Here is a 26,149-nt window from a genome sequence, read left to right as displayed (position 1 = left end):
TTCTTCTGGCTCCCATTTACCCAAAAGAGAATATCTCCCATTGGTAAAGTGATGATACATCATAACTTATGGTCATTTGTTAAATGGTTAAATACTATCAAAAATGTTTATTTCTTGTTGTTCAGTCACTCAGCTGTGCCTGACTCTTTGCAACCCTCATAGGCTGCAGCACACCAGGCTTCCCTGTACTTCATCATCTCCCAGAGCTTGCTCAAACTCATGTCCATTGAATCAATGATGGCATCCAACCATCTTGTCCTCTGTCATTCCCTTCTCCTCCTCCTTCTATCTTTCCCAGCATCAGGAACTTTTCCAATAAGTTGGCTCTTCACATCAGGTAGCCAAAGTATTGGAGCTTCAGCTTCAGCATCAGTCCTTCCAATGAATATCCAGGGTTGATTTTCTTTAGGATTGACTGGTTTTATCCCCCTATAGTTCAAGGGACTCTGAAGAGTCTTCTCCAACACCACAGTTCAAAAGCATTAATTCTTCAGTGCTCAGCCTTCTTTATGGTCCAACTCTCATATCCATACATGAATACTGGAAAAACCATAGCTTTGACTAGACGAACCTTTGTCAGCAGAATAATGTCTCTCCTTTTAAATATGCTGTCTAGGCTTGTCATAGCTAAGGAGCAAGCATGTTTAAATTTCATGGCATCAGTCACTGTCCACTGTGATTTTGGAGCCCAAGAAAATACAGTCTGTCACAGTACCCATGTATTAGCCATGAAGTGATGGAACCAGATGCTGTGATCTTTGTGTTTTGAATGTTGAGTTGTAAGCCAACATTTTCACTCACCTCTTTCACCTTCATCAAGAGGCCCTTTAGTTCCTCTTTGCTTTCTAACCAGGGCTTATTTCCTCTTCTGGTTTTACAGAGAAGTGAAAAGGTAAAGGTAAAAGGTAAAGGTAAAGGTAAGAGTCATCAAGGAAGCTTCCTTAAGCCTTCTGGCTCCACTTGGCCTCTTCCACCATGACTTTTCACACTTCTGACACTCTGTGTTAGTCCTTTTGAGCCCTTATCTCCCATGACACTCAGTGCATAGAAAAGAAGCTATTCCCTCAGTTTCTCACAGGTAAAATTGGCTTAATTCATGTCTGCACTTTACCTTCTTGTCTAAAAACCATACTGCCTTTTGAACTTATTTTCAATTTGTTTCCTTTCATGACGCTCTACCTTTACATGACCTACTGGTTGGAATCAAGGTTGTTTTTTCTCTCATTTTTCTTCTTTTACTTTCAAGACCTCTCATCATGCCTTCATGCTCTGGACTTCCTGGGATACCTTATAGCAATGCCATATTTAATATTATCTACAAATATCTACAGATAATATCTGCTATTGACTGCTATATAAAGAGTGAACCCAGCTCACTCTGTTCTCTAAAATCTGTCCCTTTTCCACTCTCAGTGTTAAGCACACACAGCCTGTATTTTTATCACATGAACCTTCCTTTTTTTTTTTATCCCCCATTCCCTCCATGGCTGATGGGCATGGGAGTCAAGTCTGTCAATCAGATTCTCTCACCAGGGAATTTGGAAGGGCACAGAGGATGCTGGAAAATCTGAGATGGTGTCTGGAACTAGCTTCTATGTATTTGGGAGCTGTGGAGTAGCTATTCACATAAAGAAGCAGACCTAGCCTGTTTAAAGAGAAATGGGAAAGTGTGAATAGATAATGTGATACAAGAGGCATGTAGCCTCAGAGAGAGCAAGGAAAGACCAGAGATCGCCAGACTTGACCATCTTCCAGTTTTTCTCTAATCTTTACCAGGCCACATTTCCTATACTTAAGATCTAGGAGATTCCCCATGATCTAATCACCATTTCTAAGGTTTTCTTCATTCTACTCAGCTAATTTGAGGTAGGAGTCTCTTGTTTCTTTTGATGTGGGGGTGAAATTTCTATTATTTGAAAAATTCCAAAATAGGAAATTGTCTTTCTTTTGAAAGATACCTTGATGAACTACTTGGATGAGAAAGTGAAATCCAAACACCTGCCTGGTGTTAAGGTAACAAAGGAAAATGCTTAACTACTCTGCACTAGCAGATTTTTTCTGAAGAAGAATTAATAAAAAGAAGAAGCAGAGGAAAGAATAAGAACAGCTATGAAGATCGATCAAGGCTGAAAGATTTCACAGGGTGAATTTAAATTCCTCAGTGGTGGAGGTGTTCGCCCATTTTCAGCATGGTCACCTTTAATGTTCAGATTGACATTGTCTACTGCCAAGAAAAGTTATGACCAACCTAGACAGCATATTAAAAAGCAGAGATATTACTTTGCCAACAGAGGTCCATCTAGTCAAGGCTATGGTTTTTCCAGTGGTCATGTATGGATGTGAGAGCTAGACTGTGAAGAAAGCTGAGCGCCGAAGAATTGATGCTTTTGAACTGTGGTGTTGGAGAAGACTCTTGACAGTCCCTTGGACTGCAAGGAGATCCAACCAGTCCATCCTAAAGGAGATCAGTCCTGGGTGTTCATTGGAAGAAATGATGCTGAAGCTGAAACTCCAGTACTTTGGCCACCTCATGAGAAGTGTTGACTGATTGGAAAAGACCCTGATGCTGGAAGGGATTGGGGGCAGGAGGAGAAGGGAACAACAGAGGATGAGATGGCCGGATGGCATCACCGACTCGATGGACATGGTTTGGGTAAACTCCGGGAGTTGGTGATGGACAGGGAGGCCTGGCATGCTACAATTCATGGGGTTGCAAAGAGTCTGACATGACTGAGTGACTGAACTGAACTGAACTGCTATAATGCAAACCCACGCCTTATCTACATTCCACACTTCTGTCTTCCATACCTATGCATCCTTTGTTTGCATGTGAATTTTTATAGAGATGGTGCTATGGGCTGAGTTCACATCTACTTATTATGGTATGGAATTAATTTCAAGCAGCAAGAACCAAATGTAGAGGTAGGCATGACCTCTTGGTCTAACCTTTTAAATTCTACATAGTGTAAAATAGGGATTAAAGACCATTTTATTAGAATCCATAGAGCCCTGCCTCACATGTGCAAATGCAATGACTTTGACTCAGATATAGCCTCTCTTCTGCCTGCAAATTCATTTGTTTGCAAACTTGTTAAGCATTTCTATATTTGATTCAAGTCCTCATGGATAAATAAATCTAACTTGAATCTAAAAGCAACACTCAAAACACATTACTCACAAAGGCTTTTGAGGTCTTCAGGTATAATGCACTAGAGAAGAAAGTGGGATGAGTACAGCAGTTGAACTAATACACTCAGAGGCTCCATGAAATTGGAGCCAAGATATATTAGAATTGAGATTTCATTTTAAAAACAGACTTTTTTTTTTTTTTTGCTTTCCAAAAAGATTCATGCTAGCTTTCCTTTAAATAACAAATTTATCTAATGCATTTAAAATATAAGATTTCATTTTGCACAATTGATTTACAAGTAACTTTTTAAGAATCCATCTATTGACTAAGGAGAGGTATATCTGTTATGCAAAGTACTATACTTAAGTACGTTAAGAATAATCCCAGTCCATTATTTCTTAGCCCATCAAGTGGGTATTTATGTTTGTTTTGTTTTATAGCTCCCCCCCCACACCCGGCTTTGATTTACATTTACGAGACAATCGAGATGATGTGAAATGGTTTTTATTTTTATGAGCAAAAGGAACCGCACCAACCACAAGTAGCAGAACACTGCCATGACTAAATTATGTAGGTCTCCCCAGTGGAATGAAAATTAAAAGGGCATTTTGTCCCTATTTCCATATCTTATGGTGAAGTCATGCCCTAAGGATGTCTACTGGACTGCTGCTGCTGCTGCTGCTAAGTCGCTTCAGTTGTGTCCGACTCTGTGCGACCCCATAGACAGCAGCCCACCAGGCTCCCCCATCCCTGGGATTCTCCAGGCAAGAACACTGGAGTGGGTTGCCGTTTCCTTCTTCAATGCAGGAAAGTGAAAAGTGAAAGTGAATTCACTCAATCGTGTCTGACTCTTTGCTGACCCCATGGACTGCAGCCCACCAGGCTCCTCCATCCATGGGATTTTCCAGGCAAGAGTACTGGAGTGGGGTGCCATTGCCTTCTCCAGTCTACTGGACAACTCAATTACAAATACAAACTTGTGTTTGCCCCTACAGTTGTTACCAACCTAACTCGAAACCAGTTTAAATGTATTAAACTTCAGTTAAGCTTTGGAGGGTTTTTTCACGGTTATACCCTAGCAACTGACATGACCCTAATTAATCAATCAAAATAATAAAGAATGGTTCAATTCACCTCTTTTCATGACTCCATGAGAATATATCATGAGGGTTGAGTTGGAATTTAGATGTGCCCACCCTTACAATGCAGGAGACATGGACCCCATCCCTGGGTCAGAAAGCTCCCCGGGAGAAGGAAGTGGCAGCCCCCTCCAGTATTCTTGCCTGGAGAATCCCATGGACAGAGGAGCCTGTTGGGCTATACAGTCCATGGCATCGCAAAGAGTTAGACATGACTAAGGAAACAACACCCAGCACAACCCTTCCTAAAATAAAAGTAAAGTTCAAGACTACATCACACTAGCTTCCAGTTATCCAAAAACTATCTATGTACATATTCAATCAATGAATTAAATATAACCCCATCACTGTTGCTACCCTACCTTGCCTGCCTGCACTCTGTTATACCTGAGGGTATAAACTGGCAGTCTTTGAGCCAAACCTAGCCCACAAATGAGCTTCCTTTTGTTTGTATGTCAGTAACCATACTGTTATAAAAGCCTGGGAATTAACATTTGAAAATGAGTACATGTCACATAGAAAATCATATCTCTAGCTCTCTTAAGACACATGTTTCACATGGCAACAATCAACTAGAGCTGAGATGCAAGGTCCCCTACAAACCCCCTTGGCTTTCACTGTCCCTACCATACCTTAAAACATGTCAAGTTCACATGGCACACTTAGCTTGCTGGCCTCTATAAGCATTTGGGTTTGCAGCTTCTATGCCCCAATGTTTCCCTGCTTTCTACTGTACATTGAAATCAAGTTCTCCTTGAATTCACTAAAAGCTATGCTGCTTCAATTAGTGAGCCTCAGGAAATGTGAGTCCATGTCTTCACTTTCTGCACTTTGAAAAATCCAAAACTTTATCCCTATATGTAACTTTTGGCTCAGTGGTAAAGAATCAGCCTGCCAAGCAGGAGACGTGAGCTTGATCCCTGGGTTGGGAAGATTCCCTGGAGGAGGAAATGGCAACCTACTCCAATATTCTAGCCTGGAGAATTCCATGGACAGAGGAGCTTTGTGGGCTACAGTTCATGGAGTGACAAAGAGTCAGACATGACTTATTGATTAAACAGCAACAAACAATTTTAAGTCTTAAAACACAGGTGTGTGACTCTTAATGATTCTAACCATAAACTTATTTAGGTATCTTTTTTTCCAGCAATGTGTTTTCATCTACCTAAATTGTTTTAATCCAATTGATTTAAAAAGTAACATAATTGTTTAAAATGATGCTGTTTTGAAAACTAATATGGAAGTAGAAAAAGAAATCATTGTACTTATAGCTTAGTGTCTAGTTTAAAAAGTATGGGACTTTTGTGTGTGTAAGAAAAGCTTAAAAAAAAAGTTGATTGAAAATATGTAAAAGAAAGCCTGTATTAAGAAAAGTGCTAGTTATGTTTGGGAAATGAAGGCTATTGTTTTTAGGAAAAATTCAGTGTAATCAAATATTGGATACTGTCAGGGGATGCTAAGGTGTTATAACCATATACTTACAGCCAAAAAGCATCTATATTATTGAAATTCCTGTATTCACAATAATAATAGTAATTTTGCTGCTGTGCCTCTGAAATGTATAACCCTTGATCCTTTCTTTTCCCACTGAAGCATTTGTTCTATGATGCATGATTTCCAGAGAGTTCTCCTATTGCTCCTTGGCAAAATATACTGTATTGGAGGATATGGTTTGCATCAAAAAATGTTATTTTTGCTCCAATTAGGGGTTGTAATATTTTATATTGAGCCTTCTCTGGCATATTCAAAGATACCTTATTGAGGAAATTTCATTTTTGTACAACTTTTAATGTTGTTATATACTTAGTAAAATACAACTAAATGACATAGTATTATCTGAGGAGCTCCAAGTCCCCTGGAAGTGATCTCTTTTGTTCTCACCAGACACATGGTGAGATGAACCATTATTATCCTATTTCAAATGAGGGAAGTAAGATTCTAAGTTATTTGTTCAGTTCATGTGGCAAATTAATGAAAGAAACATATTCTGTGAACAAAGACAAATAATATATCTAGTTCTCTGTCTGGATTATCTATAGATCTAAAATTCTATAAATCATTTTTAAATAAATTTGTCTTTGTAGAGGGATACAGTTGTTGGTCCCACAAACTATTGAAAAGAATGAAGAAATATTGGCTTGGAATGGAATCTAGCCATGTGAATTTAATCTCTTAGTTCTCTCAGAATTTCCAATACTTTGGGGACCTGTTGCAAAGAGCTGACTCATTGGAAAAGACCCTGATACTTGGAAAGATTGAGGACAGGAGGAGAAGCAGGTGACAGAGGATGACTTGGTTGGGTGGTATCATCAACTCAATGGACATGAGTTTGAGCAAACTCTGGGAGACAGTGAAGAACAGGGAAGCCTGCCGTGCTGTAGTCCAGGGAGTCTCAAAGAGTTGGACACCACTTAGCTATTGAACAACAACTCTCAGTTATGTAGTGTGGATGTGAGTCTGAGTGAACTCCAGGAGTTGGTGTTGGACAGGGAGGCCTGGCGTGCTGCGATTCACGGGGTTGCAAAGAGTCGGACACAACTGAGCGATTGAACTGAACTGAACCACAGCAAAAATTTCAAAATGAAAACTAGTCAACCTTATTAGGTTTTGCACAGCAAAGGAAACCATAAACAAAATGAAAACACAGCCTACAGATTGGGAGAAAACATATGCAAATGATGTACTCAACAAAGGCTTAAAATCCAAAATATAAAAAAAGCTCATGTAGCTCAATAACAAAAAGTCAATCCACCCAATAAAAAATGAGCAGAAAATCTAAATAGACAATTCTCCAAAGAAGACATAGAGATGACCATTAGGCATCTGCAAAGATGCTCAACATCATCATTAACTATGAGAGAAATACAAATCAAAACTGCAGTAAGGTATCACCTCACACCAGTCAGAATGGCCATCATTAAAAAGTCTATAAATAAAAAAGTGTTGGAGATGGTGTGAAGAAAATGGAACCCTCCTACACTGTTGCTAGGAATATAAATTGGTACAGCCACCTTGGAAAACAGTATGAAGTTTCCTTAAAAAACTAAAAATAGAGTTCCCATAAGGTCCTGCAATCCCATTCCTGGCCATATATCTGGACAAAACTCTAATTCAAAAAGATAGATGTACCCCTATATTCATAGAAACACTGTTTACAATAGCCAAGACATGGAAACAACCTAAATAAATATCCATTGACATGAATGGATACAGATGATGTGATGTGTGTGTGTGTGTGTGTGTGTGTGTGTACACACATATACCTATAATGGAATAGTACTCAGTCATAAAAGATGAAATAATGCCAATTACAGCAACGTGGCTGGACCTAGCCATTATCATTCGAAGTGAAGTAAGTCAGAAAGAGAAAGACAAATACCATATGATAGCACCTAAGTGTAGAATCTAAAATATGACACAAATGAACTTATCTGGGAAACACAGAGAGACTCACAGACGTGGAGAACATACTTATGGTTGGCAAGGTTAGAGGGTGGATGGTGATAGGGAGGGATGAATTGGGAGTTTGGGATTAGCAGATACAAACTATTATATATAAAATGAATAAAAGTGAAGTCCTACTAAATATTAAGAGTACACTGAAGTATATTCAATAACCATTGTAATAAACATTTAGAAAATAATATGAAAAATAATATATAAATATATAATATGTATAACTGAATCACTTTGCTCTACAAAAGAAAGTAAAACAATGTTTTAAATGATACTTCAATAAATTTTTTAAAAAGAATTTGAATTTCTAACAAGTTTCCAAGTGCTGCTAATACATCAAGGTCACTCACTTTGAGAACCACTGCTTTAACACTGTAGCTAAATCACACTAAATATAATGCTTGAGACATAGGCTCTGAAAAAGGCATCATTATTTCACTGTTTATTGAAATTCAATGGACAAATACCAAATTACTTACAGGTCTTCAAAAGAAATTCTAATAAAAGTAAGGATAAAATAGCAATATTGGATGTACTGTAACTCCTATTTTCTTCAGTAAATCATTGATTTGGCTGAATAATTTTATTACCTGTCCAAAGCAATATGCTGACTTCACCACTGTTTTCTAATTCTGTTTCTATAGGTAATTCTGTGATGACCAATTCTGCTGATTCAATGGAACTCATAAAAGATAGGCCTATCTATTTTATTAAATATAGTTCTTTGATATGGGCATTTGGTTGCTTTTACATTCTATGAGTACACGAATAACTCTGGCATTCAGAAGTGATAGTATTCTCTGCTCTGAGATCAAATCAGAAAGCTGCGCACATTCAAATGACTTTAAAAGAAAGAAGACCTGTCTGTCTCAAGTTAAAGTAAAGCATGACTAAGGCAGTGGAGGAATTATTTAACAACAGATCATCCTGGTAAAAATACTACTTCTGTAGTCAGGCCAAGGTGAGGATCGGGTTAGGTTATCTGCAATTCAAGTGCCAGATGCGTGTGTGCCTGCCTGTGGGTGTGTGTGCATGTACGTGAACTCCCTTCTAGACACTAAACACTCCCAGCCATGACTCCACAGAGAGTTCTCCTTACACAGAGCAATGTTAAGTAATGTTGCGCTCTGGGTAATATTGTGCCCTCTTCATTCTTTCCCTCTCTTCTCTTGACACTCTCTGTCGAGCTAGCTACTGTTTTTCTCCAACCCACTAACTTTTCAATAAGTTTCCTGTCGTGCATTGGGATAGCAGTGTTCATGGAAAATTGCCTTGCCTGGGTGATGTGAGCCAACTCCCTCCCACCTTTCTAAAAAATAATTTAGAGACAAGTGCTTACAGTGCAAGAATTTACTCCAGAAGACTCCAAACCATTTGCTGACATTCTACAGTTTAATCCCATCTTCAGTTTCATAACTGGTGCTCAAAACAGAAGAGATGCACAAGATGCGTTCTTGAAAAAATACTTTGAGCCATTCACTTGAGGATTTAAAAAACATTAACCAATGTACTCAAATTGCCTGGAAATTATATGGAGCACTAGTACAGTTTGCTCTATAAAGAATTTGGGATATGCGAGCCAAGAGCAGTTCAATAACTAGTTGTGAAGGTAACAAATATTGAAATCAGCATTTTCACAGGAGCCTATTATTGCTAAGAAAACCTGGAAAGTTCAACTATTTCATTTTCCAGCCTCCACACAGGATTCTCTAAAAAAGTATCAGTTTTAGAAAATACCTATTTTGGCCCCCATGTCAAGTTTTCTGATTGATGGTGCTTCAGCAAAATGACAATAAACTTAGCTAGCACATATACACTGTTTTAAAAACTGTGTTGTTGAATCACTAAGTCAACTTTTTGCGACCACATGGACTGTAGCCTGCCAGGCTCCTCTGTCCATGGGATTTCTCAGGCAAGAGCACTGGAGTGGGTTGCCATTTCCTTCTCCAGAGGATCTTCCTGACCCAGGGATTGAACCCGCATCTCCTGCATTGCATGTGGATTCTTTACCACTGAGCCACCAGGGAAGTCCATTAAGGGTGTGATGATTTGGGAGAATGGCATTGAAACATGTATAATATCATGTAAGAATCGAAATGCCAGTCTATGTCTGATGCAGGATATGACACGCTTGGGGCTGACGCGCGGGGATGACCCAGAGAGATGTTGTGGGGAGGGGGGTGGGAGGGGGGCTCATGTTTGGGAACGCATGTACACCTGTGGTGGATTCATGCCAATCTATGCCAAAACCAATACAGAATTGTAAAGTAAAAATTAAAAATAAATAAATTAATTAAAAAAAAAAGAATTTTATATGCATTAATTCATTAAAGCCACATAACAGGCCTGTGACTTAAGTTTTATTATCATCCCCACTTTTCCATTTGAGGAAGCTGAGACTCCCAGGGATCAGTAACTTGCTCAAGGTCACATAGTTTGTAAGTGACAGAGCCAGGATCTGAACACAAGAAATGTGGGTCAAGAGACTCTCACAGTGGAAGCTCCTTTGGACAGTGGAAAAACCATCCCCCCCAAATCCTTCCCAAACTGTATCATGGAAAAAAATAATGAAATGCATTTACCCTAAGGCCGAAGCCCTAGTTGCCTCTTTTTTTTTTCCACTGGATTGATGGTTAAATTCCATCAATGTGTGGAATTCCTGAGAAGCAGCTAACAGAAACAACCCCAGCTATCTAGAAACGACAGTGCTTCTGCCAGGTAACTAGTTAGCCTTTTGAACTCATTTCCTTAGGGCCTAAATTAAGGCAAAGGCTAGAGGTCACCAGACTCCCAGGCCGCTGGCCGTCACACCCTCCCTTCTGGGTCGCACAGCCCTGGTGGCGAGGAGAACAGCGACAGCCACCAAGATGGAAAACAATTTTAAATTTATGTTTCACCAACAAAAACTCCATCTTCCTCAGATAATAGCTCCATTATCTCACCTGAAAACTCAATTTTGACCTTTGCAAAGATCAGAGTAGTCCTTCCTGATTTTAGAATCTGAGGAAGGGGTTGTGCCAGCAACATAATCGAGGAAAATCGGTGCTGTGTTCCATCATTCGTGCCTCCGAGATCATCTGCGGAGTTCAGGGTACCCACAGAGACATAAAGCTGCCCTCAGGCCTTACCTTTGACACTAGGAACCATCAGAGGAATCACTTTTACTCAGACACTTATTCCACACATTTATTGAAATCCTAGGCCAGGCTAATGCTAAGCCAGTTAAGAGCTAACATCTACTCATGAAGACATTCCAAGTTTATTCCTCTCTGTGCCTTGCTGTCTTCCAACCAGAAACAATACTTACCCTCAAGTCCTTCCCAAAGATGGCACACGGATATCTAGGATAGGAAAAATGCAGGAAGGAAAGTTTGTGCAAAGCCCCAATCCTTAGAAATGCAAATGTCGCTGCCACAGTCCATAACACACACACACACACACACACACACAGTCTCTCTCTCTCTCTCCACCCCAACCAGCATCGCTCCCTTCCAAGGAGCCGGCCAAGACACAGACTCAGCAGGAGTACTGGTGTCTCCAGCTAATGGCCCGCTTTAATTCCTCTCTTCCCTGAACACTTTTAAACTTTTTTTCTGGAGTCAACCCAAGCTGGGCAGAATTTCCAGATCCGTGGAGGTGCAGCATGCAAGCAGCCCATTTCCTGACAATGCTGCAAAGCTTCAGGGAACACATTTTGTTATTTCCACATTTATGAGTCCAGTTGAAGCCTTGAGCCTGACTCCTGACCAGGCCGCTCCCACCTGGGAGTCCTGCAGGGATTGGGGATGGGGGAAGCGGGGAGAACAGTGCTAACAAAGGAAGGGGCATGCGCTGAAGAACTAATAAAAAGAAAGTTTCCAATGGCTGCTTAGACAGAAACACTGGCATCCGAGGGGGTCTCTAAAAGGGACTGAGGTGTGAAGACTATTTTCCGAGCCCTGTTCAAGGCTCTTCCCATGATAATGTTCTGGCATTAGTGCAAAGAAAGCAAACTTGTGAGAAATGTGTTTCATTCTCTAAATGAACTCTTTCTTTTTTAAAGCAATCTAAAAGAGGCAAATGGACTCTACAGTATTTCAACAATAATAAAACTGCTCAGCACTTAATATATACACAATATTGTGCTAGGCCCTGGTGGACGGTATAAATAAAAAAGTAACTAGGGAAATTATTTTTTAATAGCTCTAAGGTGTCAGACAATGTGTTCGCCACCAGAAATGCCAAGACAGATAAGACATGGCTCCTGCCATTCAAGGAACTTTTAATCTGGTTTTAGAGAAATCATAGGGAAAAGAAAGCTGGCCATATTGACTGATGGTATTTAAGAAGCAGAAGCCCTTAGATCTACTCTTGTTTTTTTCTGTTTTCTTAAGCTATATTGTTAATTGTCTGAAGTGGCTTGTCAAGAAAAGAAAATGTCTTTTTTACATACAGATGGCTAACAGATACATGGAAGAGATAGTCAACATTGCTGTTTATTAGAGAAATGTAAATCAAAAATACAATAAGGTATCATCTAACAATGGTCAGAATGACCATCACCAAAAATTCTCCTAATAATAAATGCTGGGGAGGGTCAGGAGAAAAGAGAACTCTGCTACACTGTTGGTTAGAATGTAAATTGGTGAAGCCATGAAGCCTTTTATGGAGAACACTATGGAATTCCTTAAAAATGCTATACGATCCAACTCCTGAGTGTATATCCAGAAAAACTGAAAACTTGAATTCAAAAAGATATATGCACCCCTACATTCATAGCAGCACTGTTTACAATAGCCAAAACATGGATACAACCTGAGTGTCCACTGGCAAATGAAGAGGTAAAGAAAATGAGGTGTAGATATACAATGGAACATTATTCAGCCATAAAAAATAATAAAATGATGCCATTTGCAGCAACATGGATGGATTATCATACTAAATAATGTCAGACAGACAAAGACAAATATCATATGATACTTATATGTGAAATCTGAAATAGGATATAAATGAACTACTTAGAAAAGAAGCAGATTCACAGACACAGAAAACAAACTTATGGCTACCAAAGAGGAAGGGGGTTGATAAATTAAGAGTTTGATAGATACACTCTACTATGTATCAAATAGATAAACAACAAGGTCCGACGGTATAGAACAGGGAAATATATACCAGAAACTAACACAATATTGTAAAACAACTATACTTCAATTTTTTAATAAAATAAATAAATAGCATTTTAATTTTCAAATTAAAAAAGTCTTTTGTTGACAAGACTACTAGGAAGGAAGGAGCCACGCCATTTCTAAATTGTAACTAAAATCATTAAATAGAGGAAAGCAAAATTTTAAAAGGTGAGTCAAAAACAAAAATGGAATTAGCAGTGTACCACTTCCCATTGAACTTCACCACGGCAGCAAGGCTGGTGTTACCAATATGACTGATGCTGCCATATGTTCGTAACACACATCGAGGTAAAGGAAGACTTTACCTGTCTCTCTAGGTTTCAGCTAATGTGCAGTTTGAGCACATGACAGGTAAATTCCCCACATTCTAGTTTCAAAGAATTAGAGGCCAGCCACTTCCCTAAGACTTACCAAGAGGCACCACCACATCAGAGGCAGCCCTGCACACGACACCCCTCTCTCCTTTCACACCAGTCACTATGGAAGGAAGGCTGAGGGCTAAGAGAAGTTGAATTTCTGTTTGAGGGTAGCATTGGCAAACATAGGTTAATTCCTCCTGCCTCATTACAAAAATGTTGTACACTACTTCTTCCTAGTTGGAGAGGAACGCTTTGCCAGAAGCTGTCATGCAGTGCATTGTAGGAGATAAAATCTGATTCGATGTAGAGGAAGACAGGCTGGAATCAAAGCTCCCAAATCAGGGAACCTGGAGTGGGAAGCTTCTGCAAGTCCTTGGAAGGGGCACATACTTCACCCACCAGTGCGCAAGCACTTGGATATCTGCAGCAAAGAGTCCATGGATGGAATCTGATCAACCAGCCTCACCAAGATGTCAGTGTCTGCCTTCCTATCCCACCTCCACACTCTGACAACAGATGGGCAGAACAGAAAAGAGGAAGAGGTTGGGTGGTCTTATAATTTGTCACACAAGCAGGGTAAATTTGAGATGGAAGGAAGTTGCTATTAATAGGCACAGACTGTTAAATAGGTATAAAGTGAAACTAGTCCTGGACAACCAAGATGTATGATCACCTTGGTAGGCATGGAGGGTGTAAAAGAGCAACTCTGGCATCCCTTCATCTCCTTCCATCCTCATTATAACTGTATCCACTCAACCATAAATGGACCCACTTATTCTGGAGTGGGGGAGGAGGGGAAGAGAGGAAATGTTTCAAAGCAAGTTTGAGACTAAAGTTTAAAAGTAAATAAATGTCAGGATGAGATTTCCCAAATGACAAAAGAACCTGAAATTGGTAGGATCTGTTCAAGATGGCATTAAGAGAGATGCTGCCTTTAGAAAGTACAATTTTTTCAACACAACACAGTTGGAAAACTAAGGGGAAAAAAATCACTTTTAGGTTTATACCAAGAAGTGGAGACTTAGGTAAATTGATTTCAAATGCATGCCAAAGCACAAAAACCCTTACTGGCCAAGCAGGCCTGTAAATGTATTCTAAGGAATAGAGAATGTACACTGATAAATATACCATTTAATGAAAAGCAAACATCATCAGATGAAAACATATTTCCTTAAAAATGAGCAAGATAGTGTAGAGGTTCCTTAAGGAACTAAAATTATAGCTACCATATGATCTAGCAATTCCACTCCTGGGCATATATTCTGAAAAAATGTTCAAAAGGATACATGCTCCCCAATGTTCACTGCAGTGCTGTTTACAGTAGCCAAGATGTAGAAGTAATTTAAATATCCATCAACAGAGGAATGGATAAAGAAGATGTGGTATATATATATGTATATATATATATATATATATATACACACACACACAGTGGAATATTACCCAGACATTAACAAAAACGAAATGATGCCTTTTACAGCGACATGAATGGACTTGGAGATTATCATATTAAGTGAAGTAAGTCAGACAAAGAGAAATATCTTATGATATCAGTTATATGTGGAATCTAAAAAATAATGATGCAAATGAATCTATTTACAAAACACAGACTCACGCACTTAGAAAACGATCTTATGGTTACAAGGAGGGAGGGATCGGGGGGAGATTAGATTGGGAGTTTCATATTGACATGTACACACTGTTATATCTAGAATAGATAACCAACAGGACCTACTGTATAGCACAGGGCATGGACTGCTCAATATTCCATAATAATCTAAATGGGAAAAGAATTTGATAAAGAATGTATACATGTATATGTATAACAGAATCATATTGCTAAATACATGAAACTAACACAGAATTGTTAGTAAACTATGCTCTAATATAAAAAGGTGGGGGGAGATCTATCCTGTTAGGAACTTTCATATATATGGAATAACATACTAGTAAATATAATATATAGATGGACTAATATACTAGCAAATACAAAAAAAAAAAACATGAGCAAGAGGTAAACATGCAAAATACCCAGTAAAAGTGCACAAGTCAGCAAACAAGGTTCAAAATCTCTCCTTATTCATTTCTCACTTGGGGATCCTGCATGAGATATTTAACCCCTCTGAGTTTCCATTTCCACATCTGCAAAAAAGACAATCATGTAATTGTCTCAGAGAGCCGTGAATTTATATAAAGGCGTTGACAACAAGAGCTAGTTGTGTTGTGGTCAACAAAGGCTAGGCTTTGGCTTCCCCCTCCTCTGGTTTCTCATAATAACACCCCAGAGTTCCTTGGAGAGAGAATGAGATAATGTACTAAAAGTACCGAGTACAGGGCTTAGCACAATAACCATAGGTTTTCTTCTTCCATACTTAAATTGCTGAGCCACCGTGCAGCTGGACTCTTAACAGTGCCTGAAGTCTGTGTTCTTTCATGTCTATTCTGTGTGTTCTAAGATCTCTGAACCAGTGAATCATCTGATCTAAGCTCTCTGGACCAATTTCGTGAATGTGTGTATAGACTTTGGGGCAGAAGGAGAAAAAATGTTGCAGGTCCTCACCTTCTCCATGCTCACCTCTGTCCTAAATTCAGAAAAGAAAACAGGTGAAAAGTATTTAGGCTCAGGCATGGAAAGGATCAACTCTCACAGGGTTCAAGAAAAAGGAAATTAATATATGCTTTCTTCTTTCAACATAATCTCAGCAAAAGGCAAAACTGGTTTAAAATAGAGTCAATTTTAATGTGTAAAGGTAAAATAAGACCAAACAAATGAAGATGCAACATTGAACTAGAGAGCTGTGTGGAAAGGAGGTAAATTTACCTTCTTGATTTTGGATGTGGATTTGGGGGTTTACAGGCGAGTGGTACATAAATGAATCTGAACTTCTCTCTTGCATCCACGTGGGCATCCTTTGGCTATTCCCCAGTAGAATACACTTGATACTGAATTCAATTAAACACATTTGATACTATATTTGAGCAGTGGCCATTCATCTAGTTATGGCGATATGGGCCAGACTCTCTAAGAGATGTTTCACAAACTTTGGGTCATTCCAGTATATACCTTCCTCTGGAACACAGCACAGAGGAATTGATTCTATCATGGTAGGACTCAAAGCAGAAGCAATTCCTGAAACAAAGACCATGGTCTGGTTATAACATTAAATGGTGACAAAACTTAGATTCATGTATAATCGTTTTATGAGAAAAATACTTTCCAAATCACATATTCACTCTAATTTTAAGGGTGTCATGTGTATTACCTGGTTTAAGTATGGTATTATAGTCAATGTCGGATGACCCAAATTGGGAGATACCATCTGTATCTGCATGTGTTTGCACGTCTATAATGGGAGTGGAGGATAGTGATAAGTCATTATAAGGTGTTCAAATGGCAACCCACTCCAGTGTTCTTGCCTGGAGAATCCCAGGGACAGAGGAGCCTGGTGGGCTGCAGTCTATGGGGTCGCACAGAGTCGGACATGACTGAAGCGACTTAGCAGCAGCAGCAGCAGCAGGCAATCCTTACTGGGCCTTCAGTAATTCTCATTTTGATGATGATACGATCCATTGGGAAGGTTGACCAAAGTGTGAGGATCTTTTTGTCATCAAAACTGAAACTGGGAGTTTGAACTGACGTTTAGTAGGTCAGGGCCAGGAAGGCTAAAAGTTAGACAATGCATAGATCTACCTCAAAGACAAGAGAGTTAAAGGAGAAAAACAAGACTTCTTAAGTATTTGCTCAAATACCAATAATACACCAGATGCTAGAGTAGGATGTTTATATATATAATTTTGATAATCTAATTAAATCTTTAAATTTTTTTCTTTAATTTTTTAAAAATTGAAATATAATTGATTTACAATATTGTGTTAGTTTCAGGTGTACAGAAAAGTGATTTAGTTATATATATAAATTTCAATTACTTCCATTACAGGTTATTACAAGGCATTGAACAGTTCTGGGAGCTGTACAGTAAATCTCTGTTGCTTGTATAGTAATTGATAACTGTTAATTTAATCTCTAAACAACCAATGACTCGTCTATCAAACTTGCCAGTTGCTCCCTCACTAAGATACTTTTCTGAGCTTTCATCAGTTTCTATCTCCAGACTCTTACAAATGGATCAGACAAATGGGTGCCTGAAATTGACTAAGAAAGGATTCAAAATCCATTGAAATTTTTTTTTTTAAAATATGGAATAATCTGATCTCATCAGTGGAGGTGATGGAATTCCAGTTGAGATATCTCAAATCCTGAAAGATGACACTGTGAAAGTGCTGCACTCAATATGACAGCAAATTTGGAAAGCTCAGCAGTGGCCACAGGACTGGAAAAGGTCAGTTTTCATTCCAATCCCAAAGAAAGGTAATGCCAAAGAATGCTCAAACTACCACACTAAGTGCAGGCAGCTGCGACCGGCGCGCTAAGCGCGGGTGGCTGCGACCGGCTTAGCACGGCCGAGAGGAGCTATCCTGCATCCGAGGTCAGGGGTGGCAGCCGGGAGGAGCTACCCCACATCGGAGGTCAGGGGTGGCCGAGAGGAGCCACCCCACCTCCGAAGCCAGGGGCAGCAGCCAGGAGGAGGAACCCCGCGTCCAAGGAGCAGTGGCTGAGCGAGTGCAGGAGGGCCTAGAGGAGATATCCCACGTTGAAGGTCAGGAAGGGCGGTGGTAAGGAGATACCCTTTGTCCAAGGTAAGGAGTAGCCGTGAAGAGGTACCCCACGCCCAAGGTAAGAGAAACCCAAGTAAGATGGTAGGTGTTGCAAGAGGACATCAGAGGGCAGACACACTGAAACCATACTCACAGAAAACTAGTCAATCTAATCACACTAGGACCACAGCCTTGTCTAATTCAGTGAAACTAAGCCATGCTCATGGGGCAACCCAAGATGGGTGTGTCATGGTGGAGAGGCCTGACAGAATGTGGTCCACTGGAGAAGGGAATGGCAAACCACTTCAGTAGTCTTGCCTTGAGAACCCCATGAACAGTATGAAAAGGCAAAATGATAGGATACTGAAAGAGGACCTCCCCAGGTCAGTAGGTGCCCAACACACTACTGGAGATCAGTGGAGAAATAACTCCAGAAAGAATGAAGGGATGCAGCCAAAGCAAAAACTATACCCAGCTCTGGATGTGACTGGTGATAGAAGCAAGGTCCGATGCTATAAAGAGCAATATTGCATAGGAACCGGGAATGTCAGATCCATGAATCAAGGCAAATTGGAAGTGGTCAAACAAGACACAGCAAGAATGAATGTCGACATTCTAGGAATCAGCAAACTAAAACGGATTGGAATGGGTGAATTTAACTCAGATGACTATTGTATCTACTACCACAGGTAGGAATCCCTCAGAAGAAATGGAGTAGCCATCATGGTCAACAAAAGAGTTTGAAATGCAGTGCTTGGATGCAATCTCAAAAACAACAGAATGATCTCTGTTCATTTCCAAGGCAAACCATTCAATATCACGGTAATCCACGTCTATGCCCCAACCAGTAACGCTGAAGAAGCTGAAGTTACACAGTTCTATGAAGACCTAAAGACCTTTTAGAACTAACACCCAAAAAAGATGTCCTTTTCATTATAGGGGACTGGAAGGCAAAAGTAGGAAGTCTAGAAACACGTGGAGTAACAGGCAAATTTGGCCTTGGAATGCGGAATGAAGCAGGGCAAAGACTAATAGAGTTTTGCCAAGAAAATGCACTGGTCATAGCAAACACCCTCTTCCAACAACACAAGAGAAGACTCTACACATGGACATCACCAGATGGTCAACACCAAAATCAGATTGATTATATTCTTTGCAGCCAAAGATGGAGAAGCCCTATATAGTCAACAAAAACAAGACCAGGAGCTGACTGTGGCTCAGATCATGAACTCCTTATTGCCAAATTCAGACTTAAATTGAAGAAAGTAGGGAAAACCGCTAGACCATTCAAGTATGACCAAAATCAAATCCCTTATGATTATACAGTGGAAGTGAGAAATAGATTTAAGGGCCTAGATCTGATAGATAGAGTGCCTGATGAACTATGGAATGAGATTAGTGACATTGTACAGGAGACAGGGATCAAGACCATCCCCATGGAAAAGAAATGCAAAAAAGCAAAATGGCTGTCTGGGGAGGCCTTACAAATAGCTGTGAAAAGAAGAGAGGTGAAAAACAAAGGAGAAAAGGAAAGATAAAAGCATCTGAATGCAGAGTTCGAAAGAATAGCAAGAAGAGATAAGAAAGCCTTCTTCAGCAATCAATGCAAAGAAATAGAGGAAAACAACAGAATGGGAAAGACTAGAGATCTCTTCAAGAAAATTAGAGATACCAAGGGAACATTTCATGCAAAGATGGGCTCGATAAAGAACAGAAATTGTATGGACCTAACAGAAGCAGAAGATATTAAGAAGAGGTGGTAAGAATACACAGAAGAACTGTACACAAAAGATTTTCACGACCCAGATAATCATGATGGTGTGATCGCTCATCTAGAGCTAGACATCCTGGAATGTGAAGTAAAGTGTGCCTTAGAAAGCATCACTATAAACAAAGCTAGTGGAGGTGATGGAATTCCAGTGGAGCTATTTCAAATCCTGAAAAAGTGCTGCACGCAATATGCCAGCAAATTTGGAAAACTCAGCAGTGGCCACAGGACTGGAAAAGGTCAGTTTTCATTCCAATCCCAAAGAAAGGCAATGCAAAGAATGCTCAAACTACCGCACAATTGCACTCATCTCACACGCTAGTAAAGTAATGCTCAAAATTCTCCAAGCCAGGCTTCAGCAATACGTGAACCATGAACTTCCAGATGTTCAAGCTGGTTTTAGAAAGGGCAAAGGAACCAGAGATCAAATTGCCAACATCCTCTGGATCATCAAAAAAGCAAGAGAGTTCTGGAATAACATCTATTTCTGATTTATTGACTATGCCAAAGCCTTTGACTATGTGGATCACAATACACTGTGGAAAATTCTGAAAGCGATGGGAATACCAGACCACCTGACCTGCCTCTTGAGGAACCTCTATGCAGGTCAGGAAGCAACAGTTAGAACTGGACATGGAACAACAGACTGGTTCCAAATAGGAAAAGGAATACGTCAAGGCTGTATATTCTCACCCTGCTTATTTAACTTCTATGCAGAGTACATCATGAGAAACGCTGGACTGGAAGAAACACAAGCTGGAATCAAGACTGCCAGGAGAAATATCTATAACCTCAGATATGCAGATGACACCACCCTTATGGCAGAAAGTGAAGAGGAACTAAATAGCCTCTTTGAAAGTGAAAGTGGAAAAAAAGAAAGTGAAAGTGGAGAGTGAAAAAGTTGGCTTAAAGCTCAACATTCAGAAAACAAAGATCATGGCATTCGCTCCCATCACTTCATGGGAAATAGATCGGGAAACAGTGGAAACAGTGTCAGACTTTATTTTGGGGGGCTCCAAAATCACTGCAGATGTTCATTGCAGCCATGAAATTAAAAGACGCTTACTCCTTGGAAGAAAAGTTATGACCAACCTAGATAGCATATTCAAAAGCAGAGACATTACTTTGCCGACTAAGGTCCATCTAGTCAAGGCTATGGTTTTTCTTGTGGTCATGTATGGATGTGAGAGTTGGACTGTGAAGAAGACTGAGCACTGAAGAATTGATGCTTTTGAACTGTGGTGTTGGAGGAGACTCTTGAGAGTCCCTTGGACTGCAAAGAGATCCAACCAGTCCATTCTGAAGGAGATCAACCCTGGGATTTCTTTGGAAGGAATGATGCTAAAGCTGAAACTCCAGTACTTTGGCCACCTCATGTGAAGAGTTGACCCATTGGAGAAGACTCTGATGCTGGGAGGGATTGCGGGCAGGAGGAGAAGGGGACGACAGAGGATGAGATGGCTGGATGGCATCACTGACTCGATGGACATGAGTCTGAGTGAAGCCCGGGAGTTTGTGATGGACAGGGAGGCTAGCATGCTGCGATTCATGGGGTCACAAAGAGTTGGAAAAGACTGAGCAACTGAATTGGACTGAACTGAACTGAACCACACAATTGTACTCATCTTCACACACTAGTAAAGTAAATGCTTAAAATACTCAAGCCAGGCTTAAAATACTCCAAGCTGGGCTTCAGCAATACGTGAACCGTGAACTTCCAGATGTTCAAGCTGGTTTTAGAAAAGGCTAAGGAAGCAGAGATCAAATTGCCAACATCCACTGGATCATCGGAAGAGCAAAAGTGTTCCAGAAAAACATCTATTTCTGCTTTATTGACTATGCCAAAGCCTTTGACTGTGTGGATCACAATAAACTGTGGAAAATTCTGAAAGAGATGAGCATATCAGAACACCTGACTGCCTCTTGAGAAACCTGTATGCAGGTCAGGAAGCAACAGTTAGAACTGGACATGGAACAACAGACTGGTTCCAGATAGGAAAAGGAGTACGTCAAGGCTGTATATTGTCACCCTGCTTGTTTAACTTATATTCAGAGTACATCATGAGAAACGCTGGGCTGGAGGAAGCACAAGCTGGAATCAAGATTGCCGGGAGAAGTATCTATAACCTCAGATATGGAGATGACACCACCCATATGGCAGAAAGTGAAGAAGAACTAAAGAGCTTCTTGACATAAGTGAAAGAGGAGAGTGAAAAAGTTGGCTTAAAGCTCAACATTCAGAAAACTAAGATCATGGCATCTGGTCTCATCACTTCATGGTAAATAGATGGGGAAACAGTGGAAACAATGGCTGACTTTATTTTCCTGGGCTCCAAAATCACTGCAGATCGTGATTGCAGCCATGAAATTAAAAGACACATACTCCTTGAAAGGAAAGTTATGACCAACCTAGACAGCATATTAAAAAGCAGAGATATTACTTTGCCAACAAAGGTCCGTCTAGTGAAGGCTATGGTTTTTCCAGTGGTCAGGTATGGATGTGAGAGTTGGACTATAAAGAAAGCTGAGTGCAGAAGAATTGATGCTTTTGAACTGTGGTGTTGGAGAAGACTCTTGAGAATCCCTTGGATACAAGGAAAGCCAACCAGTCCATCCTAAATGAGATCAGTCCTGGGTGTTCATTGGTAGGACTGATGCTGAAGCTGAAACTCCAATACTTTGGCCACCTCATGGGAAGAGCTGACTCATTTGAAAAGACCCCGATACTGGGAAAGATTGAAATCAGGAGGAGAAGGGGACAGTAGAGGATGAGATGGTTGTATGGCATCACTGACTTGATGGACATGTGTTTGGGTGGACTCCGGGAGTTGGTGATGGACAGGGAGGCCTGGCATGCTGCAGTTTATGGGGTTGCAAATAGTCGGACACAACTCAGTGACTGAACTGAAGTCAAGTGAACTGATCTCACCAACATGTCATAAAACAAAAAACACCTAAACATTAAACAAGGAAGAATAACATTATCTCAGAATAAAACGTGGTCAGTATTGAATATGTTTAGCTGTGTAAAGCTCACTGGCTCATCATAGTTTTTCTCGCTCCACCACAGAGCACTGACAACCTCATCAAGGTCTACGTCCCAGCTCTGGATCAACATTTGTGATGCTGACCCAAACATCTTGAGGAATTTGATCTTAGCCAGACCACTGCTTAAAGGATGGGGTAAAAACTCAAAGACTAATTCATGGTCCAGAGACAGCAGAAAGGTCCCAAACCAGTGACCCTGAGTAAAAGAAAGGGAGTTGAGTGGGATGGACAAAGGGGAAAGAACAAGCAGCTATCTTTGGAGAAGGGCTATCTAGGTTTCCTGGAGCTTTCCTCTGCTTCTTAGTAGGATTATTATAATCAGAAACCTATACTCTGAAAAATTCACGCTTTAGGAGTACTCATTTCTTCTTTCTATACATTGGCAAAAGCTTAAAAGCTTTTCTCTGACTCAGAGTTTGTGATATCCATGGGTCTTTCCTTCTTTCTTTCAGCCCTTTTGTTGCTCTTTCTTCCCCCTCCCCAACATAATAGCAACATTTTCTTGGCCATTTTGTAGTTGTCTTCTAACTTACTAGAAGCTCCTTAAAACCAGTTCTGCAGTTTAGTTATAACAATCAGGCAAAGTTATCAGCAGTAGAAGTAGAATATACCTGAAGCAGAATGAAAAATCCACAGGATTTGGAGCAGGTAGGTGAAATCTGCCTTTGAATCTCACCTAAGAGTGCCTCTTGGAAACACTGCTTAACCTCTTTGAGCTTCAGCTTCCTTATCTGCTAGATGTGTTTGCTGCTGCTGCTGCTGCTGCTAAGTCGCTTCAGTCATGTCCGACTCTTTGTGACCCCACAGACAGCAGCCCACCAGGCTCCCCCATCCCTGGGATACTCCAGGCAAGAACACTGGAGTGGGTTGCCATTTCCTTCTCCAATGCATGAAGGTGAAAAGTGAAAGTGAAGTCGCTCAGTCGTGTCCAACCCTCAGCAATCCCATGGACTGCAGCCTTCCAGGCTCCTCCATCCATGGAATTTTCCAGGCAAGAGTACTGGAGTGGGGTGCCATTGCCTTCTCTGGCTAGATGTGTTTAGCCCTACCTAACTCACTGGGATGAAGCTTAAATAAGTTTATGTAGATCTAGCAGAAATTGCATTCAAGAAAAGCAGTTTTTTCATCTCCCTTTCCCCTTCTTTACCAGTTTTTCAGAAATGTTCTGCCAGTTGCCTGTTTTGTAGGTCTTTCTAGTCTTTTAATTTATTCATTTCCTGTCATTATAAGCTCACTATGACAGAAGACAGGCAGGCTTCAGCCAAGAGATTCAACTAAAACCCATTGGTTTGCATAAATATTGATAATTTTCAAGCACTGCTGACAACTCACAACTTGTCTCTTCTTGTCTCTCAGATATTCTCCCAGACAAAGAGCCCTCAGCTTCACATCAGCATCCTAAATAAGCAACCATCCAGGGCTCATCTACCTGAAAGGAAGACTGAAGAGGATTCAGTATGATTTTACATGGATTAATGTGATTTGGGGGAGGGAGGTTCAAGGTTTTTTGGGGGGAGTGTTTTTGTTTGTTTGATATCAGATAAAACCTCATTTTTAAAAAAGTACCCAGCGTTTCCCTGGTGGCTCAGTGGTAAAGAATCCACCTGCCAGTACAGGAAGCAGAGGTTCTATACCTGATCCAGAAAGATCCCACATGCCACAGAGCAGCTTGGCCCTGTGTACCACAACTATTGAGCCTGTCCTCTGGAGCCCAGGAATTATTACTGAGCCCATGTGCCACAGCTACTAGAACCCATGCTCCGCACCAAGAGAAGCCATGGAAATGAGAAGCTCACTCACCACAACTAGTGAGTAGACCCTGCTCTCTGCAACTAGAGAAAGGCCACACGCAGCAATGAAGATCCAGCACAGTCAAAAATAAAGAAATAAAATTAACATAAAAAATAAAAGAAGTACCTACTAATTCAACATAAGAACTATTTGTTTTCTTTCTGCCTATATTTCTCCTAATGAGAAACAGTAAATCAATACACAGTTCTTATAGAGACGCAAAAAATTTTGGCAGTTAGCCAGTCAGTATGGGTTTTAATTCCAGCTCTGCCACTTACTATGTGACTGTGCCTCATTGTGCTCACCTGTATAATAGGGTAATAATATTTACCATACGGAGTCACTATAAGAAATCAAAATTCAATAAAGTGTCTAGGACAATGTCAGGTTCAAGAAGATAGGTGGTCAGAGATTATCATTATTATTAAGTACTGCAGTAGTTTTTCAACAATAACTAGTGAATACTTATTAATGGTTAGGTGCAGTCCTACAGCTATGAAAGGTTTAAAAAGGATCACCAGCACTTTGCTGTCAGGGATCTTATAGATAGAGAATAACGGAAGTAGTGTAGATTATTTCATAGCTTATAAAGCACTTCCCAGAGTCAAGAGGTATAATTATTACGATCCTCAATATTTTACACATGAATTGGTAGCTTAACATTAAGTGTCTTGCCCAATGTCACTTGACTAGCAAATATCAATCCCTGAACAACCAATTTTTCAGGGATTTTGGACTCTAGATACCCATACTACTTCACTCCCAGTACATTGTGAGTCACACCATGTGTCAATGAGGATTTTACCTTCCTTCTTCTTTTTAAGAATTTACTCGGGGCCTAATGATTCAAGTGAAGCCACAGCAGTTAGGCAGAGCATTCTTTCTCCCCAGGCATGTGGGGGCCAGAAATCCAAGGCATCCTCCCATTCAAGAAGGAGAACTTGCAAATGTGGACACTGCCTTGTCTGGAAGCACTGTCAAAAGGCTTCCTTGCCCAAATGGAGACTAGAACCACAATCAACCCTCTAGAGGAATGTCTAAAGCTTTAGATCTATACTGAGAATGAATAATTGAGTCTTTCAGTGATTTCTGTCTTTGGGAACAAGTGTATTTATTGATGATGACAGAAGAAAGCCCCATTGGTAAAGGAAACAAGGTTCATGTGCCACTGCTTTTGGAATGTCCAAGATATGCTTTTGCCATTATGACAACTCCAGAATTGAGCACAGCACCTGCCACATAGTAAGTGGTCAATAAAAAGATATTATGTGAATGAATAACTATGTTCTATACAAACTGTTGAAAAAGACTTTAACAGTCTGTTTTTGGCTTTTATTAAAATGAGAAACCAAGTTGGCTTTTAAGAATATTTTGTGGAATTTCAACATGCTCTGTGTGTTCTCAGTCACTAAGTTGTGTCCAATTTTTTGAAACCCTATGGACTGTAGCCTGCTAGGCTCTTTCCACAGGATCTCTCAGGCAAGAATCCTGGAGTGGGTTGCCATTCCTTCTTCTAGGGGATCTTCCCGACCCAGGGGTCAAACCTGTATCTCTTGAGTCTCCTGCATTGGCCGGTGGGTTCTTTACCATGTGAGCCATCTGGGAAGCCCTGTGCAATTGCAATGGCTAATTCTGTC

The sequence above is a fragment of the Oryx dammah genome, unplaced genomic scaffold (genome assembly GCF_014754425.2).
Source record: "Oryx dammah isolate SB20612 unplaced genomic scaffold, SCBI_Odam_1.1 HiC_scaffold_11050, whole genome shotgun sequence".
Taxonomy (NCBI): Eukaryota; Metazoa; Chordata; class Mammalia; order Artiodactyla; family Bovidae; genus Oryx; species Oryx dammah.
The sequence above is the reverse complement of the archived record's forward strand: the minus strand, read 5'-3'. Positions refer to the sequence as shown.